General features: G+C 33.5%; 1 pseudogene; it reads right to left on the reverse strand.

The window, feature by feature from the left end:
- Positions 1 to 11,466: 11,466 nt before the first annotated feature.
- Positions 11,467 to 11,927, reverse strand: LOC141551744 (small ubiquitin-related modifier 2 pseudogene; annotated as a pseudogene).
- Between the last annotated feature and the right edge of the window lie 229 nt (positions 11,928 to 12,156).

A 12,156-nucleotide genomic window follows, 5' to 3' on the forward strand; every position in this document is an offset into this window, starting at 1 on the left:
ATAAATTATTCTATATTAATATAATGAAATGTGCATATGAAGGATACAAAGAAATATGGAAATACTTATGAAGTGATGCAGAGTAGAGTATAACCAAAAGGAAATGAATATTCACTTCATCTTAGTAAAGGATAATAACATCTGACAGCAGTAATGTTAATGGAAAATGTACTAGAAAGCATTGGTGATCCCTCATTAAAATTAATTCACATTTAATCTTTGTTTCTTTTATGAAAAGATAAATCACAGTGTACATTTGCACATACAACTATCCACAGTCTTTATTTTGTTTTGCTTAATTGTTTACAAAAGTTATTTTGTTATTGGGTTCCTTATTCTAAATTTCAAAGAAAAAAACACAAACATCTGAGAAAGAATCAGGATGGCTTTTAGAAGTAATTTTTAATGGCAGATCGCGTCTTTCTAGTCACATATTGGGCTGTTTTTACTTATTTGATGACTAGTATTTGATTCATTAGTGATAGAATAAACTAAGATCCATGCCATATAAGTGAAAAATTGTGGCAGTTTTGTTTTGTTTTGTTTTTTTCAGAAAAAATCTGACTTTGTGGACTTCAGGGATGAGAAAGACAAATGCCTTCTTTCACTTTTGCACTGGAAGGAATGGGTTGATTTCAAAATTCCTGGACTTCTCAATAAGTGCTTAACAAGAAAAACTTTACCTTCATAAATCTTCCCATATTTCTTTATACTTTTCATTCATTTTTTATGGTGCAACAATATTCCATTGTAAGCAGAAAGCATAATTTATTTTAGAGTCCTTTAATCATTAAGCATCATTATCATATTTTATTTAAGGATGCCAGATGTATATGTTATATATGCTTTAAAAATAATTAAATAACACAAGTATATTTAAATATATAGAAGTATATGTTATATATAAATTAATCATAAAGATTTTATGGAAGCTATAACGTGGTTGGTAGTAACTGATATTTGCTTGATAAATTCTTTAAATAATTAAAAAAGTCCACTAGTTTTTCCTTTCTTTTGGTATTTGTCAGACATCTTAGTATATAATCCTCCAGTGCCTTCATAATTATCCTACTTCCATCACAGACATCCTTGTTCAGATCTTGTTCATACTTGTTCAGATCTGTCTGGTCTTCCAATCTTTGCCTTATTTTAACTAATGAATCAAAAAATAGTGATATTAAAATAATTGTATAAATATTGGATTAGCACCATAAGTATTCCAGTGTAGCAATAAGCAATATATTAATATCATAAAAGAGCCCTTAACAGATGTGAAGAAGAGTCTATGATACCATAAGTATTTGAGTGTGGACAATCATTAGCTCAGGATCTAAAAAGAAAGTCCCTACAGAAGATGATGCCCTCCAGATATTTATTTTTACTGATGTCACTCTATTCTACCAATCAAATCAAGCTTCCTAAGTGAAATTTTTCATCATTTAAAAAAGTGTAGCTTCACTATACCCATAGGAAAAACTGAATGAATGAAGAATGCCTATTTTCTAGATGGATGGTGTCCAAAGTGAGGTCTTCAATGAAGCACCAAACTGATAGCTGACGTCTAAAACAAACACCAAAACTTCCTCCAATTATTCCATAGAATTCCCCACTTTTGTTTCTGTATAAATCTTCAGTTTTATCACTTCTGTGTCGGGTGTTAGTCCCTCAAGGTAGTTATAACCTAAACATAGCTTGGCCATTCATAATACTAGGTGTGCAAATGCCACTGGAAAAATCCCTCCTCCCACCCTTCTCACCAGCCTCCCATCCCCTCCTCCACTTCATGTCTATATCAGGAGCCCCTTGGGAAGAAGTGGGAAGCTTTTGTATTTCAGAGCGGGACCAGATAGGAATTGACCCCACCTTTTTGCTTTTGAGTTGGATAGAATAAGTCACTTAGGATGAATAGAAATTGATGGGCTGTGGTTTATATCCCAGATTTCATTACATTTCTTTCTTCCCAAATCTACCCCTCTTCTCATTGATTCTATTTTTTTTGGAAAGTGTCACCAACCTCATAGTCTAACAGGTTTGCAACCTCAGTGTTACTCTCAACTTTACAATTTAGCAGATGTTAATCTTGTTGTTTTTATCTCCACAACATTTTTTTACATCTGTCCCCTTCCCTTCTCTTGCACAACCACAGTTCACATTCTCATCTGTACCTTTGCAATAGCCTCCTATTTAGTCTTTTTGTTTTAAATCTCTCTTCTTTTCACTTTTTCTGCCACCTATTTGCCAAAGTGATTTTCCTAAAGTACAGATCTGACCATGTCATCATCCTACTCAATAAACATCAGTGGCTTCTTAATGACTTTAAGACTAAAGAGTTCTTCTGTCATTTAAAAACCTTCACAACTCAATTACAACCTGCCTTTCAAACTGTCTAGTGTGGTGAATACTAATTATATGTAGATTAGTAAATGTAGCTTGATCAATTTCTTTATTTTTTATTTTATTTTTAATTTATGGAATGAAACAAGCATATTCACACTGTAGAATAATAATAATAATAAAAGATGCAAACTTTTAGGTACAATTGATCAATTTTTATACTCTACAACAGTGGTCCTCAAACTTTTTAAACAGGGGGGCCAGTTCACTGTCCCTCAGACTGTGGGAGGGCTGGGCTATAGTAAAAACAAAGCTCACACTCTGTCTCCGCCCCTCAGCCCATTTGCCATAACCTGGCCAGCAGCATAAGCGTCCTCAGCAGGACACATCTGGCCCATGGGCCGTAGTTTGAGAATCCCTGCACAATATAGTCAAACTGGCCTCACAATTATACAACGTTATCTAAATATGAAATATTATGGTTATGAATATCTAGATATGAAATATGAATAATGAAATATGAAAATTAAGGTACAAAACCATACATTAGGCAGAAATGTAAAATAGAAATAGTTTTGTACTGAAATATCCTGCCGCAGTGCAGAGACACTTTATTTTTACTTGTTGCTTTTGTATCATAGTTAATGAATATTTACACATAAAGAAATATTACTCCTGGCAAAGGATTATTATAGTCACTGATTGCTATGACTTATTTGTTATATTGTATGTCTTTTAATTTAAAAAATCTAAAAAAAAAGGAAATTTGCCTACTTGGCTATCTTCAAGTACCAAATTAGCTAGATAATTAATTGCTAACCATACATAGATATTTTTAAAAAATGAGGAAACATATTCAGTCACATTTCACTCCAAGTTGATGTTTTTTGTGCTAATAACAAAAAAAACTTAAAGATTTTCTTTTTAGCTCATCATTTTAAATGTTTATTTTGGGATGTTTTTACAAAGTATATCATATATTGTTGCTGTTGTTCAGTTCTGCTGATTGTGACCCCATGTGGGGTTTTCTTGGCAGATATACTAGGGTTTTTTTGTCTTTTCCTCCTCCACTTCATAAGAAACTGAGTAAACAAGGGAAAGTGAATTAATAGCTGGTAAGAGAAATATAAGTCATGGCAAAGAGTTAATACAGTCATTGATTGTTATGACTTATTATTGAATTGTTATATTGTATATCTTTTAATTTTAAAAATCTAAAAAAAAAAAAATCTTTAAAAAATCACCTATTTGGCTAGCTACAATTAAATACCAATTGCTAAATTAACTGGATTTGAATTCAGGAAGAGTTGAAGGAGATTTTTCTCCTTTAAGCATTTTTAGAGTTTCAATGTCCCCTCTTCAATTGTTCTAATGCAATGGCGCAATTGCATGAAAACTCCTGGAGCTGATCTAATGGTAGATGCTTCTAGAATAGCATTAAAAATGACGAGTGAACTAGACCTGGAATGGAATGGAGGTAAGGGAATAGGAAACTATGCCATGCTTTCAATTATATTTAGCTTCTTCCTAAAATAAAGCCTTATATTTTAAATAACATTGATAGTATTTTCAGTGATGCTATATAATTTCTAGTCATGTGATGTCTCTTAATCTTTGAGAAATCAAAATTTCAGGTCACCCAAGGCAAATGGAGAAACAGAACAGATATAGACATACCGTAGTAGGTGTAGGTTTGCTAGAGCATGTCACTAATGATAAATTGTGTGTAAAAAGTCACATAAAATATAGCATCATGACCCACATGGGAAGAGTGACATTTGTTAAAATTTTCCATATAAGTTAAAGCTAATTTTGTAACATCAAGACTCTAAAATCTAACATATAGTCTACTTTTTCCCTTAAAATAAAGAAAGCAATGAAACTGTCTTCAAGACAAATAATGCAGGGGAATAAGATTAGAATCAATAACTTCCTGATTGGCCAAGTTTGAAAGTCAAAGACACAAAGAATTGGCCTGTAAGGTTCTTTTCTGCCCTATAAGTAAACACGTCTTCCCCATAGTATCTCCTTATTGAGCTGCATTCATGTAAACCAGTGCTGTATCCTTGTTAAATATTGTTTCCATGTTATTAGGTGTCACAGTAGATCGAGTACTGGGCCTGGAGTCAGTAAGACTCATTTTCCTGTTTCAAATCTGGCTCACTTAATCCTGTCTGCCTCAGTTTCCTCATCTGCAAATGAGCTAGAGAAGGAAATAACAAACCACACTGATATCTTTGATAAGAAAACTTCCTAAAGAGTCACAAAAAGTTAGATATAACTGAAATAACTAAACAACAATTAAGTAAACTTCTTTTTCATGGAATGTTATGAGTCTCATTTCATTCTAATCCCAAAATCAAACCATCAAAACATACTGAATAAGACCTGGGCTGAAATAATGAAAAATGAACTAGAACAATCACTTTATGGAGAAATAAATAACAGAAGGTTAGTCCATGAAACCATGATATGTTGGTCTTCACACAGTATAAGTGGAAGGTCCCCCAGCGCTAGGGTAGAAGAAATCTTCCCCAATGGAGGATTTCTGGAAGGATGGGGATAAGAGTCACATAGTCACATGGATGAGCTGTGACTTGCACTATTAAAGGGTGTACCCACATCAATGAAATCATCCATGTATTAATATATAGAAGAAGTAAAATGGAAAAACTACTTGCTATATACATCTGAAAAGTGTTGTAAGAATCAATTAAATTGGATATGTGAAAACATTCTGAAAAATGTAAAATGCATATAGAGTATAAATATAAGGGACTATTCTCTATACTTTACTTTGCTTATCTATAAGTGAAGGCAATAATATTTTTGCTACCTACTTCACAAGGTTGTAGCTATGATAAAGTTTTTTATAATTAAAAGTACTATGGAAATGTCAATTATTTTAATTACTATTCAAATTATCAAGTTTCACCAACCATAGTTTTGTGTATAAATAATGTGTTTATAGGCAACTTATTTTGTATATTTTTATGGTTGTATATTGTATGTGTTTTTTGCATCTAAATGAGTTTATGCATGTCTTTTATATACTGCTGTGTTTATATATATATTTATATATTTGTATGTAATTTAAACTAGCATAATATCACTGCATATCCCATAGGTAACTTAGCATGAATTTTCCCAATAGAATTGTATAATTCTCAACCTAGTGTATTAATATCCTTTCCCTCCAGATATGTCATTACAAATACCTACTCTCCTAAGTGACAGTTACATAATTTAACAGAGAAGGCATCTGGATAATCTTGTTTTTTCTCTCTTCCAGGAAGAATAGGAAGTGAGTCTAGATTGATTTATTTTCTCATCTTCTAAAGAATACTAACTCATTGTCTGGTCAGTATAATTCACTCAGCCTAATAGGCTCCCAGCACACAATTCTGAAGAGAATGACTTCTTAAAAAAACAGTGGTAAACATAAGTCACTTTGTTGTGTTTGCCAATACCTTTTTTCTCGATAGGCAGATATAGAAATAACAGATTATCTCCGTAAAGGAGGAGAAGTTTTTATGATAAATGTTTCTCAGCTAAGGAATTATAAGATTTAGTTTTGAAAACTTTAGAGACCGTTTTATTCAACCTCTTAATTCTGCAGACCACTGAGGTCACGTACATAAAACACTTTGAAAACATCCAGAAAGTATATAGTATGTATTTTATATATACATATATATATAATTAATAATAAAGTGACTTACTCAAGATCACACAAGTAGTAAGTAATAATATCAATAATTAACATGTAGACAACATTTAAAATTTTGCCAATCAAATTACAAATTTTGTACAAAATTTGCCAAGTAAATGCCAAGCTCTTACAAATAAGAGCTTATTTTTACAACAACCATGGGTTTGTTTTCAGTAATTTCGAACTGTTTGGGACCCCATTTGGGGATTTCTTGGCAAAGATACTGGAGTGGTTTGCCATTTTCTTCAGTTCATTTTACAGATGAGGAAACTAAAGCAGAAATGGTTAAGTGACTTGTTCAGAGCCATACAACTAATAAGTACCTGAGGCCAGATTTGGAGTCAGGGAGATGAGAGTCTCCCTGACTCTAGACTCATCACTCTATCTACTGCTGCTTCAACAAATTTAGGAAGTGGATACTATTATTATCCCCATTTTATAGAAAGAAAAACTGAGGCAGAGAAAGATTGAAGGACTTGCTCAGGATCCTATTGCTAATAAGTAGCTGAGAACATATTTGATACAGATTTTCCTGATGCTTCAGGTTCAACACTATTCACTGGGTCAATTAGCTACCTCTAAAAGGTAGGTCATCTGAATCCAAATCCATTTTGTGATTTTGCAATGATCCCTCAAATGATAATATTTGGGCCAACCTGCAAAAGCACAGTTTCAGAGCTGGAAGAGAAATGTTCTATTTGAATCTATTTGAAAGTTCTTCAGTAAGTCACTTTATTATTAATTATCCAGATCTCTCACTGATGAGGAAACAGAGTTATGAGGTTAAATGGTTTGCCCAAGATCATGTAGAGGATATGTGGTAGCACCAGGCTTTCTCAATCTAAATCTAAGACTCTCTCCACGAACCAGAGTCTGTATGGGCTCTGATGCACTACAGGCAGTTGGGGGTGTGGAATACTAGGCTAATCTCCATACTTTTATCTGTCAAGAGTCAAACAACCTCCCCACCCTTTTAAAGAACAAGTCTATATTGCATTGCATATATATATATATATATATATATATATATATATATATATATATATATATATATATATATATGTTGACTGGTAAATGACTGGTAAAGCATTGGAGGGAAATGCAAGGAAGAGGATGCAGTAGAGGATGAAGGAGGAAGAGACACTTCTTCTCTAGACTTTTGCTCTTGATCACTTTCAACAATTCAAAAAGTACAGTCATCTTGATGACCAAACATAGAACCTTTGCCAAGTTACAAAAATGAGAAATAAGATATTGTTGGTGAAAAACAACAAGAAGGACAGAATAGATGGGAGATTGTGTGAGGGGGAGACATATAATTAAGGCAGAAAGGTTTTAATGAAACCACAAGGCTTCTACATAAGAGAGTCATTTTCATGAGAAATAATCTCCAAAATCTAAGTACTCAAAACCTGGAAAACATTGAGCACATCTTTATTTTGTTTTCAAAGATTCAGCTTCATTTTCAAAGAGTCTTGGTGGATGGATGGGAAACTAGAAAAAAATGAGCATTCTGCTGAGAATGATTGGATGAATGAGTGGCTGGGCCATAGGGATTTCATGGTCTTAGCCTGAAGAATCATGTGGACCCAGAAGAGAGCCAGAGCAAGGAGTTTAGAAAAAAAACATCCACTTCTGATGGAATCTGATGGAAAACCTCCTAGGGAAAATTTTAAAGTAATGAAACAAACTAAAAAAAGTATTGAGTTTGCATTTTTATAAATAAATAACCAAAAAAACCCCATAATTTACTATCAGCAAAAATAGTTGACATGAGGAAAGATTAATAGAAGTGACCCTATTGGGAATATCTTCAAGGTGAGAAGAAAAAGAATGAGAATTTTAAAAATGAGAAAGGAAGGAAGAAGGAAAAAAAAGATGGAAAGAAAAAGGAAAGAAGGAAGGAAGAAAGGTAGAAAGGAAGAGAAAAGAAAGAGGAATGGAAAAAGAAAAGAGGAAGGAAAGAAAGAAAAAAGGAAAAAGGAAAAAAGAAAAAAGAAAGGAAAAAGAGAAGGGAGGATGAATGGAAGGAAGGAAGGATGAAAGTAGAAAGGAAGAAAAAAGGAAAGAGAAAAAAGAAAGAAAGGAAGGATAAATGATGTGTCTATAGGATTTTCACTGAGGAAAACAATACTCTCTTAATATTTTCAGTATTTCATGAATGTGGGTGTTCTCTCTAACCTGTACAGATTATAATCTCTGTCGTTATAGTAAATAAATTCCTAGTGTGTGGGGAGTTCATCACATGACTTTTCCTAACGAGTTTCCTCTTTGAATTCAGCTGGCTGGTCCCTGGACAATAGCCCTGCAATAAGTTACTGACCTTATAATAGGAATAGTTCACATTTACATAGTGCTTTATGGCTTACAAAGCACTCCACATCTATTATTTCATTTAGTCCTCACACTAACCCTGTGGGAAGTGGGTGTAATGAGCACCCCTGTTTTAGAGATGGGGATAATGAGGCTCAGAGGGATTAAATGACTTACTCAGGATCACACAACTAGGAAGTGTTTGAGGCAAGATTCAAAAGCAGGTCTTCCTGAGTCTAGGGACAAGTGGCCCTATACCAATTGTGTCTAACACACAGCCATGATGCAACACTCCTGAGAATGGCCCAAACCAGATAAAAATGTAATTGGAAAACATTTAACAAAATAAAAAAAAAAAAATAAGATAACATTCCATTTTAAAACTAAGTCAATATGCACCAGCTTGGGTTCTTCTACATAACTTAAAATCACTGTTCTACTCCATGCTGTCTCTGAACTCAAAAACTTCCCTTAGTAGGACCTGACAGAGCCTGACATAGCCTTTGAGTACTTAGGATCACTTCCAGGTATAGATGCATCTGAATAATAAGGAAATAAATATTTATTAACATCTATGTGCCATATATGGTTTCTTAATTGTGAATGGGGATAAGGGAGAGAACTGAGAACTCAAAAATCTTAAAAACACATGTAAAGTAATTTGTAATGGGAAAAATATTAAATGAATAAAATAAAATTTAAATTTAAAAAAAAAAAATCTCTGTGTTAGATACTGGTAAGGACTTTACAAATATCTCATTTAAACCTCACAAAAATGTTATTATTCTTTTTCCATTTTACAAATGTAGAAACATAGTCATGCAAAACATATGTTCATATTAGTCACATTGTAAAAGAAAACATAAACCAAAAACCAAAATAAAAACAAACAAGAAAAATAAGGAAAGTAAAATAAAAAGTTTGCTTCTATTTGCATTCAGACTCTGTCAGCCCTTTCTCCAGCAGGATAACATTTTTCATCATAAGTTCTTAGGAATCCGCTCAGATCATTGTGTTGATGAATATAGTTAAGTCATTCACGGTTGATCATCATACAATATAGCTATTACAGTATAAATGTTCTTCTGCTTCTGCTGACTTCATTTACATCACTTTATGTAAGTCTTTCCAGATTTTTAAAAAGCATCCTGCTTATCATTTCTTATAGTACAATATATTCCATCATAATCATATACTATAACTTGATTAGCCATTCCTTCAGTTTTTAATATTTTGCCATTACAAAATGAAGCATTAGAAATATTTTTATACATATAGGATTATTTCACTAAAAAAAAAAAAATCCCTTCTGGATACAGAACTAGAGTGATATTGCTAGGTCAAAGAGTAGATAGTTTCATAGCCTTTTGGTCATAATTCCAAATTGCTCTCCAGAATAGTTGGATCAGTTCATAGCCCAACCAACAATGCATTAGTGTCCCAGTTTTCCCACATCCCCTCCAACATTCATCATTTTCTTTTCCTATCATCTAAGCCAACCGTTCTTCAGAGTTATTTTAATTTGTATTTCTCTAATTTAGAGCACTTTTTCATATGACTATAGAAAGCTTTAATTTTTTCATCTGAATATTGCCTTTTCATATCCTTTGACCATTTATCAATTGAGGAATGACTTGTATTCTTATAAATTTGACTCAGTTTTTTATATATTTTAAAAATGAGGCCTTTATTAAAACATGGCTGTAAGAGTTTTTTCTAAGCTTTCTGCTTCCCTTCTAATTTTGGCTGCTTTGGTTTTCCACCAACAGTTTATTTTCCCATATCCTCTCCTATAGTTGTTAGTTTCCTTTTCTGTCATATTAGTCAATATGATAGGTGTGAAATGATATCTAAGAATTGTTTTAATTTGCATTTCTCTAATAAATAGTGATTTAGATAATTTTTTTCCATAAGATTGTAGATAGCTTTGATTTCTTCTTCTGAAAACTGCCTGTTCATATCCTTTGACCATTAATCAATAGGGAGAATGACTTAGATACTAATAAATTTGGCTCAGTTGTTTATATGTCTGAGAAATGAGGTCTTTACTAGAGATACTTGCTGTAAATTATTTTTTACTTTTATTATTACTGTACATTTCCCTCCATCTCTTTCCCCCCTTTATCCTTCTCTTTTTCTTCTTTCATACCATCTCTCCTCAAAAGTGTCTTGCTCCTGACTATCCTCTCACCCAATCTGCTTTCCCTTCTGTCACCTCTCCCCTTCTTTTATTCCTTTTCCCTCTTACTTCCTTAAAAGGTAAAACAGATTTTTATACCCAACTGAAAATGTGTATTATTCCGTCCTTGAACCACTTTTTTTTTTCTTCTTCTTCTTTTTTTTTTTTTTTCCTGAGGCTAGGGTTAAGTGACTTGCTCAGGGTCACACAGCTAGGAAGTGTTAAGTGTCTGAGACCAGATTTGAACTCGGGTCCTCCTGAATTCAGGGCTGGTGCTCTATCCACTGCGCCACCTAGCTGCCCCCTTGAACCACTTTTAATGACTAGGTAAGGTCCAATCAAGCATTGCCTACTATTCTCCCATCTTTTCCTTCATTATAAAAGCTCCTTTGTACTTTTTTTGTGAGATTACTTACTTCATTCTACCTCTCCCTTTTCTCCTAGTACATCCCTCTTTCTCACCCCTTAATCTTATTTTTTAGGATATCATTCCATCACAATCAACTCACCCCCATGCCTTTGGTTTACATATCTTCCTAATTATCCTAATAATGAAAAAGTTCTTGGGAATTACAAGTATCATCTTCCTATGTAAACTGTTTAACTTTACAATTTGTCTTTCCTGCTTACCTTTTTTTAAAGCTTTTGTTGAATATTGTAAGTTCTTTGTTCAGTTCTGCTTTTTTCTTTTTTCTTTTAAACAAGAAGTGTATTTAAACAACAAGATGTTTGACTTGAAGGGAAAACTATCTAGGATCAATTTTTTATAGTAATTTATCCCTACTGAGAGACATAGATTGCCCTACATGCAACAGCTACGTACAAAAAAAATTATAAAATCATTCTTGGTTTTACAATGATAAAAAAAATATGCATTATGCCTGTGCACATATACCAGTTACTTTATGTACAATATAGGAATGGGGAAGGGATAAAGAAGAGAGAAAACTATACTGCAGTAGTGAAGATGTGGATGAACCAAATCTTGGCTTTCTAATTGTGAATGTATTGTTTTCCTTGGGAGCACAGTTCTGGAGTAGAGTTGCATGTTCTCTTTAGTAAATGCCTCCTGTCTGCTGCTGGAATACATCAATTGTATTTTCATCCTCCATTTCCAATTGTGCAGGTATGTCTGTTTCATCGATTGGTTGTCCATCAAATCGGAATCTGCTCTGCCTCATTGACAAACCCTGTCATTCACAATAGGCTTTCATTAGTTTACTAAGTGGTGTGTGTCTCTTAATCTTAAATTGCACCACCGACCCATCTTGCCCTGACACCTTCAAATTAATGTGGCCATTGTTTTCAGTCTTGACTCTTTCCTTAGGCTTTTCGTCCTCCATGGCCAGTCCCGGAATATCCTCAGCCTCCACTTCACAAAAGAGGCACCAGGATGGACCTCTCTAAGGGAGTGGCAGGAGCAGGAGGAGGAGGAGGAAGATGATGGTGGTGATGGTGTGGAAGGGGAGAAGAAGAAGGAGGAGGAGGAGGAAGAGGAAGAGGAGAAGGAACCAGTTCTGCTTTTTTCATCAGGAATGTTTGAAAGTTCTCTATTTCATTAAATATTCATTTCTCCTTGAAGGATTTATACTCATCTTTGTTAAGTGAATGATTCTTG

The sequence above is a fragment of the Sminthopsis crassicaudata genome, chromosome 1, assembly GCF_048593235.1.
Source record: "Sminthopsis crassicaudata isolate SCR6 chromosome 1, ASM4859323v1, whole genome shotgun sequence".
NCBI lineage: Eukaryota > Metazoa > Chordata > Mammalia > Dasyuromorphia > Dasyuridae > Sminthopsis > Sminthopsis crassicaudata.